Genomic DNA, 18,273 nt, shown 5'->3' on the forward strand with positions numbered 1-18,273 from the left:
GAAGAATACTGCCAGAAAAGGTGGTAATATGTGGAATTCATGGTGAGAGGAGTAGCGTTCCATTATATAAGGAAAGGTTGGAAAGTCCAGTGAAGAGTGGTGAAGTGGCAGTAGGAGTAATAGAAAACTATCTTGTCCAGGAATACAGTTTATCTTGGGTAATGATATAACTGGATCGCAGGTGGGAGTGATGCCTACTGTGGTGGATAAGCCAGTGGAAAATCAGACAACTGAAAGGTTGAAGGACAAATATCCTGGGATTTTTCCAGATTGTGTAGTAACAAGGTTGCAAAGTCACATGTTAAGACAAGAGGAGAAATCAAAGAGTGAAGATGAAGTTGAAGTGCAATTATCAGAGACGATTTTTAATCAGATGGTTGAAAAAGAACACAAACAAGTGGAGGATGAGGCGGATATATTTAGTTCAGGAAAATTGGCGGAGTTACAACAAAAAGATATAGAAATAAAACGGATGTATCAGAAAGCATACACGGAAGAGGAATCTGTGTGTATGCCAGAGTGCTATTACCATAAAAGTAATGTCTTGATGAGAAAATGGAGACCTTTACAGATGCAGGCGGATGAAAAGTGCACAGAAGTTCATCAAGTAGTATTGCCGGTAGGGTATAGAAAGGAGATGTTGCGAGTTGCACATGAGGTATCAGTGGGAGGTCAATTGGGAATAAGGAAAACTCAAGCTAAAGTCCAGAAACATTTTTATTGGCCTGGACTACATAAAGATGTAGTTAAATTTTGTCAATCATGTCACACATGTAAAATGATAGGGAAACCTCAAGCAGTGATAAAACCAGCGCACATAATACCCATTCCAGCATTTGAGGGACCTTTTACAAGGGTCCTGATTGATTGCGTAGGGCCGCTTCCTAAAACAAAAAGTGCGAATCAATATATTTTGACTATAATGGATGTGTCTACTAGGTTTCCAGAGGCCATTCCAGTACATAATATTACAGCTAAAAAGATTGTGGAGGAGTTACTTAAATTCTTTACTGGATATGGACTACCCACAGAAATACAATCGGATCAAGGTTCAAATTTTACCTCAAGGTTATTCAAAGAAGTTATGGATAGCTTAGGAATAAAACAATTTAAATCAACTGCGTACCATCCAGAATCGCAGAGAGCAATAGGAAGGTGGCCTCAGACATTAAAGACAATGTTGAGGGCTTATTGTCACGATTATCCAGAGGATTGGGATAAAGGAATTCCATTCGTACTGTTTGCAATTAGGGATGCTCCTAATGTGTCAACCAAATTTAGTCCTTTTGAACTAATTTTTGGTCATGAGGGAAGAGGACCACTTAAATTGATTGAGGAAAAATTGGTGAGTGAGAAATCAGAACTTGCATTATTGGATTACGTGTCAAATTTCAGGGAATGATTAAATAGAGCAGGTGAATTGGCTAGACAACATTTAAAAGTTGCACAAAATGTGATGAAACGGGTAGCGGACAAGAAATCCAAAGTTCGTAGTTTTGCCAGTGGAGATAAAGTTTTATTATTGTTACCAGTGGTCGGTGAACCTTTAAAAGCAAGATTTTGTGTATCTTATCAAATTGAAAGGAAATTAATTGAGGTGAATTATGTGATAAAAATACCAGTTGGAAGGAAGACTCACCGAGTGTGTCATGTGAATATGCTTAAAAGGTACTTTGAAAGGGAAGGAGAGAAAAAGGAAGAGGTTTTAATGATTCTAACTCAAAGTGATGAACCAAATCCAGATGACTGTGAATTTGACATACCTCAAATTAAATTGGAAAACGAGGATGTTCTTAAAAATTGGGATAAATTGTTGAGTTACCTTCCAGAAGAAAAACGGACTGACTTGAAAGAGTTATTGATATCACATGGGCATATTTGTGGAGATAAATTGGGAAATACTAAAATGGCTATACATGATGTAGATGTGGGAAATGTTGTTCCAATGAAACAATATCCATACAGACTTAACCCTTTAAAATTGGCACAGGTTAACAAAGAGATTGAGAGTATGCTTAAAAATGGCATAATTGAAGTGGGTTGCAGTCAATGGAGCTCACCCATAGTGATGGTACCTAAACCAGACGGTACCCAACGGTTGTGTGTGGACTATAGAAAGGTTAATGCAGTTACAAGAATGGACTCTTATCCTATCCCACATTTGGAGGATTGCATTGAGAAAGTGGGACAATCAGCTTTTATTTCCAAACTGGATTTATTTAAAGGTTACTGGCAGATATCTTTATCCGAAAGGGCAAAGGATATTTCAGCTTTTGTGACTCCAGGTGGTATATACCAATTCAAAGTTATGCCATTTGGCATGAGAAACGCCCCAGCCACATTTCAACGGTTAACTAACAAAGTTGTTTCAGGATTACCCAATTGTGCGGTATACAAAGACGATCTGGTAATTTTCAGCCAGACATGGAAACAACATTTAAAACATCTGATGGAGTTATTTGATCGACTTCAGGAGCGAGATTCTCCGACCCCCCGCCGGGTCGGTGAATCGCCGGGGGCTGGCGTGAATCCCGCCCCCGCCGGTTGCCGAATTCTCCGGCACCGGAGATTCGGCGGGGACGGGAATCACGCCGCGCCAGTTGGCGGCCCCCCCCCCCCACCCCCCGTGATTCTCTGGCCCGGATGGGCTGAAGTCCCGCTGCTAGGATGCCTGTCCCGCCGGCGTGGATTGAACCACATACCTTACCGGCGGGACAAGGCGGCGCGGGCGGCCCCGGGGTCCTGGGGGGGCGCGGGGCGATCTGGCCCGGTGGGGTGTCCCCACGGTGGCCTGACCCGCGATTGGGGCCCACCGATCCGCGGGCGGGCCTGCGCCGTGGGGTCACTCTTTTCCTTCCCCCTTCACCACGGTCTCCACCATGGCGGAGGCGGAAGAGACTCCCTCCACAGCGCATGCACGGGGATGCCGTCAGCAGCCGCTAACGCTCCCGCGCATGCGCCGCCCGGAGATGTCATTTCCGCGCCAGCTGGCGGGGCACCAGAGGCCTTTTCCGCCAGCTGGCGGGGCAGAAATTAGTCTGGCGCGGGCCTAGCCCTCAAGGTTGGGGCTCAGCCCCCCAAGATGCGGAGGATTCCGCTTCTTTGGGGCGGCGCGATGCCTGACTGATTTGCGCCATTTTTGGCGTCAGTCGGCGGACATCGTGCCGATACCGGAGAATTTCGCCCCAGGAGGCAGGTTTGTTGACAAACTTAGCCAAAAGTGAATTTGGTAAAGCCCAAGTCACTTTCCTTGGCCATGCAATCGGACAGGGTTGAATGGTCACATGGGATGTGAAACCAACAGTTATTGAGGAATTTTCAATACTCTCAAGCCAAAGGGAAATAATGCGATTTCTTGGCATGAGTGGATTTGATCAAACATTTGTGCAAAGGTTTTGTAGCGTGATTGCTCCACTGATGGACTTGCTGAAGAAACAACAAAAATTTAAGTGGAAAGCAGACTTTTAGCAGGCATTTGACTGCCTAAAAACTGTGATAACCAATGCTCCTGTTTTGGAGAATTACAAGGGATTCTGTGATCAGATTGTACTAAAGTATCTGACTTTAAAGCGAAATTCCGAGGCGTAGAGAAATGGACGGATTGTGCAAGAACCTCCTTGTTCAATGAGACTGTCAATCGGGAAGGATTTCCGTTGGAGGAAGAAGAAAAAAAAATGGACTATATTATTATTCCTGTTTGCGCGTGTTGTTTTGTGAAACGGAAAAGTATATTTACTGTGTGCATTTGTTAAAGGATAGTGAAAAGGTGAAAAATTAAACCATCTTGAAGTTGATGGTTTATTTTATTTTCTTGGGGGGAGGTGTCATGTGAGAGTACCTTTAAGAAATGGGTGTGCATATAAATATCTGTAGTGAGAGTACCTTTAAGAAATGGGTGTTTATTACTGCAGTGATGTCAGAGAGGGGGTAGAGCTGGACTGTCTGTCAGCTTTTTACTTTCATTTTATGTTGTTTGCTGCAGGGTGTGTTTTAGTTTCATTTTCTGTGTGGGAGCTGAAGCCAGACAGAGCAGCTGTACTGTTGATCTCTTTGCCATCAAAAGACTTTCTCTTGATCATTTGGTGAATTCAGAATTATAAATGTTTTCAGTAGTGACTTTAACCTGATGTGGTTCTGATAAAGGTTTTGTTTTTAAGTCGTATGGATGTTAAAAAGGAAAGCTTAAAGGTTTACTTACTGTTGTAGTCTTTGGGGGTTGTATTTGAATTGATGGTTGCTAAGATGTTCACTGTATGTTTTAAAAAGGTTAACTTGAGTTCATAGAATAAACATTGTTTTGCTTTAAAAAAAACTTTTCCATTTCTGCTGTACCACACCTGTAGAGTGGGCCGTGTGCTCCCCATACCACAATCTAGTAAAAGTTGTGGGTCAGGCGAACTCCATGATACACTTTGGGGTTCTCTAAACCCCGGCCCAGAACAAATTGGGGGCTCGAGGGTGATAAAAGTCTATCTATGAGATTGGCTTAGTGAACTTAAAGACAGTGAGGGGTGAGCATATTGTGGTTGCTTATCAGGTGTGGTATTCTAGTTTAAGTAGGGAGTGTGTTGTGGACAATGGCTCTTTCAGAGGCTCAGAAGTTTTTGGGGGTGGAGACAGTCACACGCAGAACCTTACGGACAGAGACTAAAAGCAGACTATTAGATTTGGCAAAAACATTGCAGTTAACATTACCTGACAAAATGCGAAAAGATGAGGTCATTATGGCGGTGGCTAAGCATTTAAAGTTGCCTGAGATACAGTTTGACTCATTGGAAATGGCAAAACTTCAGTTGAAAATTAAACAAATGGAACATGAGAAAGAATTAAAGCAGCTTGAATGCGAAAGAGAGAGAGAGGAAAAAGGAAGAGAAAGAGAAAGAGAGCGAGGGGTAAAAGAAAGAGAAAGAGAGAGAGAGGAAAAAGAGAAAGAAGAAAGGAAAACAGAAAGAATAGCCCTAGCAGAACAAAAAGAAAGAAAGGGAGTTCATAGAATAAACATTGTTTTGCTTTAAAAAATACTTTTCCATTTCTGCTGTACCACACCTGTATAGAGTGTGCCGTGTGCTCCCCATACCACAATCTAGTAAAAATTGTGGGTCAGGTGAAATCCATGATACACTTTGGGGTTCTCTAAACCCTGACCCATAACACAATTCATCCAACACATGACGCATATCTCAATGCAACTGTTCCTCTGTGAAACATCAGTCATGAAGAGCATAGTGGTCGCTTGTTTTGCTTGGATGCCCGAATTTTAAATGCTGCCCTAAATTTGCTGACAATTCAATCCTCTATAACAGTTAAAATCTAGGGTGACTACCAACTCTTTAAGAGATGTTGGCATTGGACAATGAGTTCTGTTCTTTTGCTTTTGCACTGCAGGATTAAGTCCGGAAACCAGCACTGATGTGGCCAATGTCATCCTCATAAGATCAATATGGCTCGTGAAGCACTGGCATCAACCATTAAATCTGAACAATACGACTTTCCCATTCACAATTCTTCATGTGGACTTTGTGGCTGGCACAAAAAATGCTTCTCTGATATATATATATAACGTTTGCGTGTTGTGGCACTAAATTCAAATTCCACCTGAAACTCTGTAATCATCCTCCCATACTGGGAAACAGGCTGCGAATGGGGTGGCACACTGCTATTTGCGAATGCTGTACTATATTCGACGACTATTTGTATTCCTAAATTATTAATGTTTTATTCAATCACTTTTGTGTTTAGCAAATAGGAGGGTTGCAGTGCCAAGTAAAGCAATTGTTTTCACATTTGGACGCATTCTGCGAGCATCCCAGTTTGCTATAGGGAAGGAAAATCCTTTCATCTGCTTCAACAACACGACTAAGCTTTAAAGGTTGAATTAAAGTTCTTTGCTGCTCCGTGTGAATTTTTCCAATCTCTGTGCCAGCCAATGATGTTGTTATTAGGGCATTGCAAAGCAAATTATGAACAGTCGAGCTTTTGGGCCTGGAAATTACAATACTGTGCCTCGGACCACATGAGACCAGTTTTTGGTCAAAGGCACCATGGGGTTCCCCATCAAAATCTGCATTTGGACGGACCAATCTTACAAAGACGGCCTCAAACAGGTATTAGGCACTTTTAATAGGCAGACCTAACAACTGATTCAGGAACAAGCCCCAGGCATCTTTAGTAGTCTTTACCATCAAGGCAACGCATAGTACAAAACCACAATCCCTCCCAACCCCCCCCCCCCCACCACCCTCCCCCCACCTCCCACCACCACCACCCCCAACATACACGCCCCCCAACTTCCTCCCCATGCCCTCAACTACTATATTCAATACTCAGGAACTTGCTTCATGGTTGAAAAACAGACACAACACCGCTGAATTTCTAGGCCGTGGTTCTCTTTGTTCAAGAAGCATTTGCTCTAAGTGAGGAAACAAACAAGGTGCAATCCAAAACCAGTCCTCAACAGCAGAACAGGCAGGAGATATTTGTATGGTATCAACGGTTGCAATGGCAGATGAAGGCTGCAGCAGTAGGGAGATCCCCAGTCATCGAGGTTCCCTTGTCACTGGAACTGGATGCACCCTCTGTCAAGGACCCTGTATCTGCTGATGTGCAATTGCATCCCCACGTTCAAAGATGTTCCGCGCCAGACGTCTACCTGGAGAAAACCAGTTTTCCTTTACCAAAATGCTCCAGGGCAGAATCGGTCTCTCCATCCATCAAGATCAACAGAGAAACCCTGAAAATGTGGAACATTTCCTCTACCTGGCGGGCCACCTCTCCACTAAGGTTGACATTGATAAGGAGATCCAACATCATATTCAATCCACGCATGCCTCCTTCAGACACCTAAGGACAAGATTCTTTGATGATCATGACATCCGTACCGACACCAAGATCCTTGATTATAAGACGGTCGTCCTCCCAACTCTCCTATACAGCTCAGAAACTTGGAGACGTACAGATGCCACTTCAAGGCCCTGGAGAGGTACCATGAATTTTTTAAAAATTTAAAGTGCCTAATTCTTTTTGTTCCATTTAAGGGGCAATTTAGTATGGCCAATTCACCTACCCTGCACATCTTTGGGTTGTGGGGTGAGGCCCATGCAGAGACAGGGAGAATGTGCAAACTCCACACGGACAGTGATACGGGGCTGGGATCGAACCCGGGTCCTCGGTGCCTTGAGGCAGCCGTGCTAACCACTGTACCGCCATGCCACCCTGAGAGGTACCATGAACGATGTCGGAAATGGATTCTCCGCATCAGCTGGGAGGACAACACTAGCATTGAGGCCATAATCATCCAAAACCAACTCCACTGGGCCGGGCATGTGCTTAGGATGTCAGATACCTGACTGCCAAACAAATCCTCTTTGCCCAGCTCAAGGAAGGCATCCGATCAAGAGGAAGACAAAGGAATCACTTCAAAGACACCCTGAAGTCTTACCACAAGAAATGCAACATAGGCTTCAACACCTGGGAGACTCTTGCTCAGTAGAGATCTACTTGGAGGTGCCTCCTGATTGAAAGGGCACAATTCTGTTAAGACACCTGACGGCAGGAGGAAGCCTGGAAAAGGAGCCTGAGAAAGGAATACCTGCTATCTACAGTCCAAGAGCCGATCCTACCTCCCAGTAACACCTGTCAAGTGTGCGGTCGAAGATGTGGCTCTAGGATCGGGGCCATCAGACACACAAAGACCCACCACAGAACCCATGACCATTAACACAGAGTTTCTTAGGTGGGCAAGCATACTCGTTAGTGAGTGATCGCCGAAGAAGAAAAATAAGTTATAATTAATGTGATGTCATGCCCAGGACTGGCATGTCATCTTATGAACTTTCAGACAATACTTTTAAAAGTTGCAATGAACAAACTGCTAAGATGGATGTGCTAATCTTGTGACTTTCAGGATACAGAGAGTATCAAGTCTCCAGAAGATACCTCATTAAATATGGACATAGATGAAGTACCTCACAGCCATTCATGGAATTCACACATCTCTCTGTTTAAGGATGAACCAACACAAATAACTATTGGGTTTCTGGACTGCCTGTCTCCTTGTTTCATACTGAAAAAAAGGGGAGAGTAAAACTCAATTTGTGGCAGATGGAAGCGAATCACTGCTGTCATCCTCCCATTGTACCATGATGGCTTCCGCCATACAAATTAGACTGGGTGCCTCAGAAGTGCTAACCTACAACCGAGGATGTGGTCTCAACATTCACCTTATTTGGGCAAGACCTTGAATTTGTGAGAAGTCACATGGTGAGACAGCCATGTTTTCTTTGCCAGTTTAAAAGATCAACTACAAGCATTGTGGGAGGTAACCGAAGCACTCGGAGGAAGCCCACGCAGACACGGGGAGAACTTGCAGACTCTGCACAGACAGTGACCTAAGCAGGAATCGAACTTGGGACCCTGGCGAATGAAAGCGCATAGTTTTAGGTTAAGGGGTAGCAGATTTAAAACAAAGATGAGGAGAAATTCCTTCTCTCAAAGGGTCGTGAATCTGTGGAATTCATTACCCCAGAGTGCGGTGGACGCCGGGACATTGAGTAAATTTACGTTAGAGATAGACAGATTTTTAGTTAGCAATGGGTTGAAGGGATATGATGTGGAGATGCTGGCATTGGACTGGGGTGAGCACAGTAAGAAGTTTTACAACACCAGGTTAAAGTCCAACAGGTTTGTTTCAAACACTAGCTTTCGGGAAGTGCTCCGAAAGCTAGTGTTTGAAACAAACCTGTTGGATTTTAACCTGGTGTTGTCAGACTTCTTATTGAAGGGGTATGGAGAACATGCAGGAAAGTAGAGCTGAGACTGCGATGAGATCAGCCAATATCATATTGAATGGTAGAGCGGGCTAGGGGGCTTGAATTGTCTAATCCTGGTCCTAGGTCTTATGTTCTTATTTGGATGACCAGAAACCAGAAATCATAAATTGAATTCATTGCACTAACTTTATCTGTATCCAATCGTTATATGTGTGCGTATGTGTGTGTGTGTGTGTGTATGCATGCATGGGACTGAGTATGTGATGTTACATTAATATGGGGTAGGTGTGTGAGAATAAATAACTTTCTTTAAATTTGACCTCAGCCTTAGCAACCTGTCTACCGCAGATGCATCTGTCCATGTCAGTATCGGTAGGAGTGACCAACACTTTCACATGGAGGACAGCCTCCATCGTATTGTGTGGCACCACAACGGTGCTAAATGGAATAGATTCAGAACAGGTCTAGCAACTCCAGAATGGGCATACGTGAGGCACTGTGGGCCATCAGTAGCAGCTGAATTGTATTCAACAACAACCTGTAACCTCACAGCCCAGCATATCATCCACTTTAGCATTACCACCAAGCCAAGGGATCCACCTTGGTTTAATGAAGAGAGCAGGAGGGCATGACAGGAGCAACACCAGGCATACCGAAAAATGAGGCACCAACCTGGTGAAGCTACAACACAGGACTATTTGCGTGCCAAACAGCATAAGCAGCAATTAATAGACAGAGCAAGGCAATTCTACAATCAATGGATCAGATCTAAGCTCCGCTGTCCTGTCACATCCAGCTACGGTGATGGATAATTAAACAACTCACTGGAGGAGGAGGCTCCACAAATATCCTCATCCTCAATGATGGAGGAGTACAGCACAGCAGTGCAAAAGATAAGGCTGAAGCATTCGCAACAATCTTCAGCCAGAAGTGCCAATTGGATGATTCATCTTAGACTCCCCCGGAGGTCCCCAGCATCACAGATGTCAGTATTCAGCCAATTTGATTCACTCCACATGATATTAAAAACGGTTGAAGACACTGGATACTGCAAAGGCTATGGGCCCTGACAATATTCCGGCAATGTTACTGAAGACTTGTGCTCCAGAACTTTCTGTGCCTTGAGACAAGCTGTTCCAGTACAGCTAAAACACTGGCATTTACCTAGCAATGTGGAAATTGCCCAAGTGTGTCCTGTACACAAGAAACAGGACAAATGCAACCCGGCCAACTACCGCCTCATCAGTCTACTCTCAATCATCAACAAAGCTGTGGAAGGGGTCATCGACGGTGCTATCAAGTGGTACTTATTCAACAATAACCTGCTCACGGATGCTAAGTTCAGGTTCCGCCAAGGTCACTCTGCTCCTGACCTCATTACAGTCTTGGTTCAAACAATGGCAAAAGGGCTGAACGCCAGAGGTGAGGTGAGAGTGACTGCCCTTGACATCAAGGCAGAATTTGACCAAGTATGACATTAAGGAGCCCTAGCAAAACTGGAGACAATGGGAAGCAGAGGGAACATCTTCCACTGGTTGGAGTCATACCTGGCACAACGGAAGATGCTTGTTGTGGTTGGAGGTCAATCATCTCAGTTCTAGGACATCACTGCAGGACTTCCTCAGGGTAGTGTCCTCAGCTCAACCATCTTCAGTTGCTTCATCAATGACCATCCCTCCATCATAAGGTCAGAAGTGGGGATGTTCTCTGATGACTGTTCAATGTTCAGCCCATATTCATGGCTTCTCATATATTGAAGCAGTCCATGTCCAAATGCAGCAAGTCCTAGACAATATCCAGCCTGAATTGACAAGTACCAACCACATCTCACAAGTGCCAGACACTGACCATGTCCAACAGGAGAGAATCTAACCATCGCCCTTTGACATTCAATGGCTTTACCATCACTGAATCCCCCACTATCAACATCCTGAGGGTTATCATTGACTAGAAGCTGAGCATAGACCAGCCATATAAATACTGTGGCTACCAGGGCAGGTCAAAGACTCGGAATTCTGTGGCCAGTAACTCACCTCCTGACATTCCAAAGCCTGTCCAAAATCTACAAGACACAACTCGGAGTGTAATGGAATACTTTTCACTTTCCTGGATGAGTGCAGCTCCGATAACAGTCAAGAGGTTCGACGCCATCCAGGACAAAGCTTGATTGCTACTCCTTTCACAAACCTTCAATCCTTCCATCACTGACAAATAATGGCAGCCATATGTACCATCTATAAAATACACTGTAAGAACTCACGAATGTTCCTTAGGCCGCACCTTCTAAATCCATGACCACTACCATCTATAAGGATAGGGGCAGCTGTTAACTAGGATAACCTCCATGTCATCTACTACCTTGACTTGGGAATATACTTCCATTCCTTCCCTGTCACTGGATCAAAATCTTGGAATTCTCTCTGTCACAGCTCTATATAGATACCTACACCTCAGGGACTGCAGCAGATCCACGCAGCAGCTAACCACCATTTTCTCAGGGATTGGGGATGAGCAATAACTTCTGACCGAGCCAGGCGATGCCCACATCCAGAAAATGAATTTTTAAAAACCTCCTTTACTTTAACTTCATGAAAACTTGCTGCTGAATTAATTTCCTGGTCCAACAAAATTGGTTTGAAAGAAGGCCCCAAGCAGATGAGGAGCTGATGCCCCAGTACAGTCATGCTGGAGTGGCCTGGTTCAGCTTGGTTGCATCACCTGTAACTCGAGGTGCCAAATGTATCAGTCACATTCTTAGTTACTCCTTTACCCAAATCGGTTCTTCGGCTAGCACCAGATCTGAGAGTGCACAGCCTACAAGATAAGAATCGCAGCATTGAAGACATTGCTGTTCAGCCAGGTGTTTTTGGGCTGGAATATCTCTGTGCAGGTGGGGGTTGGGGTAGCCAAAGTGGATGGTCTCCTTCACCTGAAGCTTTGTGGCAGCAGAGAGGTACAAGATATTAAGGATGGCCGGGTGCCTGCCGATGTGCTAACTGACTGTGACTACCCGGGATTGGGGAACTTCCTAAAACTCTGTTTCCCTCATTTCCATTCCCCCCAATATACTTTCAATGCCTGGTACAGAAGATGATCTGGAGAGCACAGTTCAATTTAGTCAACATTATTGGATGTATTTTTGCTCGGGAGGGACCAAGCAGCAGACCTCAGACTCTTTTTTTCTAACTTTATCATTTTCATTCTCTTTGGCTGTGATGTTGGCGCTGCACTGTAGCAGCATGGCTTTGAACCAGAGAATTCCTACAGTGCAAAAGGAGGTCAATTGGCCAATTGAATCTGTACCAACCCTTTGCAAGAGCACCATAACTAGGCCCACTCCCAGGACTGATTCCCGTAACCCCACCTAACCTGCACATTAAGGGGCAATTTGACATGGCCAATCCACCTAACCTGTGATTCTTTGGACTGTAGGCAGAAACTGGAGCACCCAAAGGAAATGTACACAGACACAGGGAGAGAGTGCAAACTCCTCACAGACAATCACCCAAGGCCGGAATTGGACCTGAGTCCCTGGCGCTGTGAGGCAGCAGTGCTAACTCCTGTGCCACCTATTATATTGATGCTCCTATGTAATTTTTTCTTTCTTGTTGGTTGCACATAAGCAATTGTATCAACAGCTAATTTCCAAGGACAATAAAGTGAATTGAATTTAATAATTGAATTGAATTAATACACACTCGAAGAGAAAGAAAAGACCGGACTCCTTTGCCTACGGAACATACTGATTACAGGCAGTAAGAGAGCAAATTACATTCTCTCCTTGACAAAATAAATGCAAATGATTATAAAACTCCAAATGTCAATCCATACTTTTTTTAATTTTCAGGCTGGATGCAAACAAAATATCTATAGTTGACTTTTCCAGAATTGATGATGCAGTGGTTTAATAGAATTAGTGATGAATCTCACTTACTGTCACAGCTGCAGTTCATATTGTACTTTTGCCAAAGGTTTAATTGGACCTTAAATAAATGTTGGAGGTTTTAAAGAGCAGCTGTAATTTTGTTTCTATTTGTGTATGTTTTTTTCTGAGAGCAAAAACACTTTCAGATCTTTTCTCTAGTCCAAATTGCTTTTTTATATCATTTATTTTTCTGTTTATGAATAATTTACATCAATTCATTTGGTTTATCTAACACATGTAACAGAAACAAGCCATAAATGTTCTGTTTTAAAAAGCAAATAATAACGTTTGTGCACAATGGATTTTCAGCATTTTATATTTTATTTTATGGTGCAGGCCATCGTTTTTGCTGACAACTTTTCACTGTTTTCACTTCTCAATTCATGAACTAAAGGTTTTGCATGAGAAATGCATCTAATAACCTTGATTTATGTAAGCTAAAACACAACTGCCTCCATCCCAAATTTTGCAGCTGGCAACATAATTATACAGTTCACCTCATTTGTCTTCCAATTTAAATCCTTAAAAATTAGAAACAGATCATGTTCACTAAACAACCATTTTCATAACCACAGTAAAAATGGAGACAGAATTTGCTGTCAAGTGGAGTTGACCTCAAAGGTTCAGCGAGGACAGCTCATATAAATAAGGACCATATGCTCCTTGCGCAGTTCCCACAAGCACAGGTGTTTTAAATGAATTGTGTAACTGCTCTTGAAGGACTGAGGTCCCATTTACGCAATGTTTCTCCCTTGTGGCTTTCCAGACCAGCAGGAATGGTAGGTCAACAAAGAGCAAGTGGGCAGAACTGTCTTCATTCAACGATGAGGCATTTTTTGTTTTGCTGGTTCAAGAGGTGCAACCGAGGAGGGTAATGATATTGAGCCTGCGATGTACCATTTTACTTAAGCCGGCGTGTAGCCTCCTTTGGCAATGAAAGCAGCTGAGATTGAAATGGCCACACCTATCAAGTAGTGCCAAAGTAAAGTTGCACACATTTTGACAACTTAATTTTGGCAAACTATTTTACGGATTCCACCGTGTACCCACGTCATGGTGCAGCACCAGCAACGCTGCATCAGGAGAACTGGTTGAATCCATTAAATTTTGCACACCAAAGCTTTCATACCCACAATGTTTCAGGGTGAACTGAACTCTGGTTGGAGAAGAGGTTCTAGTTCTATGTTACACGGCTTGTAAGATTTTGATAATAATATAATATTTCTAGGGGCTTTATGTAGTGTAGGCTAGTGTCGATGAACTTTGGAGTTAGCCACTTTTAAAATGAACAGATGGAATTTCGGTTGGGCAATTAACAGTCAATGAAACAGGAAAGACAGATGTTTGTGAAGAAATAAACTTGTTTTATTGTTTGATAATGGAGCTCATTTGAGTTGAGCTGCAGCTGTCTTAATAGCCAAACTATGATTAAGTATTTGTTTTTAAACCAGTTTGAAGGAATGGGTGAAACAGTGTGATGTCAGGATGACACTGTCTAAACAGACCATGCATGTTTTAATGGATCTGTTTAGTTCAGTTGCCTGGACAGCTGGTTTGAGATGTAGAGCAAGGCCAGGAGTATGGGTTCAATTCCTGTGATGGCTGTGGTTATTCATGAAGGTCCCGCCTTCTCAAGCTTGTCTCCCGCCTGAGGTGGGGTGATCCTCAGGTCAAATCACCACCAGTCAGCTCTCCCCATCAAAGGGGAAAGCAGCCTATGGTCATCTGGGACGATGGCAACTTTACCAGAGACAAATTTTTTTGTTCTATGATATTATGCTAGGAAGTGGTCTTAACTATTGATATTAATAGCTTTAGTGTGGGACTTGGGTTGGCGAGAGAATGTGACTTTATTTATGACTTTTTGGAATCAAGAGGAAACATTTTGTCATGGAATGTTTTATTCTGGGGTCTGAGAAAATAACTGATGGAACTGTGTCTCAGTTTACAACCCTTAAAGCTGGGGTTGCAACGGTTGTATCGTATGCTCAATAGGGGGATTGAATCTGGACCATTTCCAAAAAAGGGAGCGGTGGATCGAGAGTTGTGGGGAAAAAAGTTAGGGAATTAGTGCACTTGCTGGCAGCTTTACGATTGCTTCAATGGTATACTTCTCCTGTGACGTAGTTTATCTTTAATTCAATGACAGAAGGAAACAGACTTCGCCTATGCTGTCAGCATTCAAGGAATCCCGGGTCCTTGTGGATAGAGTATCCGAGCTGTCTTTACTGCTTTTTGTTAAGTATATTTATATTTTATTTAATAAATTCTGTCTAATTAACAAATACCAATCAAGTACAACTGATGACCTAAAAAGTAATAAAATAGAAGTTCTGATCATTTAAACAAAGGCTAGAGAGGTACTGGAGAAGGTACAAAACAGATTTACAAGGATGGCACCAAAACTGAGAGGTTATACAGATCAGAAAAGACTGAACAGGCGAGGTTCTTTTTTTCTAGAACGGAGAGGGGTGAGCTGATAGATGTATTTAAGATTACAAAAGGGTTTGATAGGATAAACATAGGCCGGAATTCTCCAGCCGGTCAGATTCTGTGTTCCCACCAGCAGCGCACCCCCTCCCATGGATTTCTCGGTGGCATTGGTGTCTTTAATGGGAAATCCCGCTGACAGCAGTGGGAACAGAGAATCCCGCTGCCAGAGAACGCCTGCTGCCAGGGAACACACGGCTGGGAGACCAGAGAATCCAGCTCCTGGTGTTGGGACTTGTCCCAGCAGTTCGATTCTCGAGCTGAGTATGGAAAGATCATTTTAAAGCACTCTGTAAATAGGTGTTTATAGTTGGAATAAATTGTTGTTTCTCATAAATTTACTGGTGGAGACAATTCCTGAAGTTATTATATTGGCGACGAGGGAAAGACCAGCAACTCAGATTGCAAGAATTCCTGGGAAAAGCACAATTACAAGAGTTGCAGAATGAGTCCAGACAAGTCCAGCGTACAAGGAAGAGAACAGTCAAAATACCCCTTTTCAGGAAACTAGAGCCGCTTGATCCCGCTACAGAAGATTGAGCATATTATGTGGAACGCTTAAAATTATTTTTCCGTGCAAATGAAATAAAGGGGGAGGAGAAGCACAGAGTAATTTTGTTAACTCTGGGTGCGATTTAATGGAAATGCAACAGAATCCCGTGTTGGGCACATTTAGCCGTGTGTTTCCGGCACTGGCAGCACCGAGAACGACGCCACTATTAAATGGGACTCTAGCAGGGGGAAATCTTTAGATACATGCAGGCTCGAGATTTTGCCAGGAAGGAAATACAGAGCCGGTCTCCACTTTACTGGAGGAGGTGCTGATGACAGGGGAACTGGAGAAGGGGGTAGTGTCGGCGGTTTACGGGACTATTTTGGAAGAGGAGAAGGTACCACTGGAAGGGATCAAAGCAAAGTGGAAGGAAGTGTTAGAGGATATGGAGGAGGGGTTCTGGTGTGAGGTGCTCCGGAGAGTGAAGGCCTCCACCTCATGCGCGAGGTTGGAGCTGATACAGCTGAAGGTGATGTATAGAGCGCACCTCACAAGGGCGAGGATGAGCTGGCTCTTTGAGGGGGTAGAAGATGTGAGTGGACGTTACTGGGGGGGGGGGGGGGGGGGATGTAATCACATTCATATGTTTTGGTCCTGTCAAAACTGAAGGATTACTGGAAGGAGGTTTTCAAGCAAATCTCTAAAGTGGTGCACGTGAAACTGGTCCCGGGCCCTCAGGAGGCCAAATTTGGGATGTTGGACCAGCTGGGGTTGGAAACGGGTGCGGAGACAGATGTTGTATCCTTCGCCTCGTTGATCGCCCAAAGGCGAATCCTGTTGGGATGGAGATCAACCTCAACACCCTGTGCCCTGGCGTGGTGGGGGGACCTGTTGGAATTCTTGATTCTTGAGAAGGTTAAGTTCGAACTGAGGGGAAGGATGGACGGATTCTACAATTCATGGGCGTTATTCATTATGCACTTTCAAGAATTGGATAACATCGAACATTAGGGGGGGCGGGGTTGGGAGAGTTAACATAGAGTTGGTGAAGGGGGACTGTATGTGTTAATGGTGACTATGGGTGGTTCCTGATTCCTTTTTGTTATTTGTTTATGTTAACATGCGGGCAGTGGTTTGGGGGTTGGTGGGAGGATGGGATTGTTGTTGTTGATACAAGGATTGACATCATATTCGTTACTACTTATTATTTATTGTTGGTGGGTGTAAATTTGGGAGAAAATGTGAAAAAGGAGGAGAATAAAAATATGTATTTTTAAAAATCTGCTTCATCTTGCTTCTTTATTATTATTGTCACAAGTAGGCTTACATTAATACTGTAATGACGTTACTGTATTAATCCTCTAGTCGCCATCATTCCGGCGCCTGTTCGGGTACACAGAGAGAGAATTCAGAATGTCCAAATTACCTGACGACACGTTTTTCAGGATTTGTGGGAGGAAACCGGAGCACCCAGAGGAAACCCACGCAGACACGGGGAGAACGTGCAGACTCCGCACAGACAGTGACCCAAGTCAGGAATCGAACTTGGGACCCTGGTGCTGTGAAGCAACAGTGCTAACCACCGTGCTACCGTGCTGGTATTTTGCAACTCACAGGATACCAAAGGTCCTCATTCCAGACAATGGAACATTTTTGGTAATGGACCAAATTGGGTTCCAGGAGTTGTGGCCAGAACAGGGCCGGTGTCCTATGAGGTTAAAGTACAGGACAAGATTTTAAAGAAACATGTCGATGACTTGTGTGGGTGAGAACCATCCCTAGAGCCAGTGTTACAACCTGATCCAATTGTGCCAGCAGGAATTTGTGGGTTGCCCGAGGGGCGAGCTGTCAGATCAGCGAGGAACAGGCCAGAGTGTTGTCCCTCAGGAAACAAAGGAAGGCTAAATGTAGGTACGAGGAGTCTTTGCGAAATAAAGCCAACAAGGACTCCCTCAATAGAAGAACTTTAGTCAATGAAGCTACATCACTCTACAAGAAATGAGAAGTTACTAGACATACTGACTTATTGATGGACTAGTGTAACAGTGTTCATGATCAATACCATTCCAAAATGTGAAACTTACTGTCAGAGGGCGTAGTTGAGGAGAATAGCATTGATGCATTGAAGAGGTGGCAAAATAAGCATATGAGGAAGCAAAGAACAGAAGTATATGTTTTTGGGGTTTACTGAGGAAAGGTGGGAGGAGGCTTATGTAAAGCACAAGTGTGGAGACCTTTGGGACCTAAGCAGCCTGTTTCAGTGCTGTAAGTACTTTGTAAATGTAACACTATGGGGCGATTTTGCACCCATGTTCGCCGTAAGTGAAAACAGTGACATGGACGCAAAATCCCACGAGAGTCGGGAAACGAGATTCTCGCCAGCGAGATCTAGGGCTTGGTTTAATTTAAAAAGAGGCCGTTCTGGGCGGGATTAGCTGGGTCGTTTCCAGCACTTGCAAAATTAGGAAAGACCTGCTATCAAACGACACTCTGCTTCATTTTTGTGCCCCAGTGGGGAATGCGCTCCCAAGGCTGCACTTAGCGCCAAGCGGAGCTCTTCAGTGCAGAAAAAGATCGGTCAGCATTCTTAAATGGCG

Source organism: Scyliorhinus torazame, chromosome 10 (assembly GCF_047496885.1).
Source record: "Scyliorhinus torazame isolate Kashiwa2021f chromosome 10, sScyTor2.1, whole genome shotgun sequence".
NCBI classification, from domain to species: Eukaryota; Metazoa; Chordata; class Chondrichthyes; order Carcharhiniformes; family Scyliorhinidae; genus Scyliorhinus; species Scyliorhinus torazame.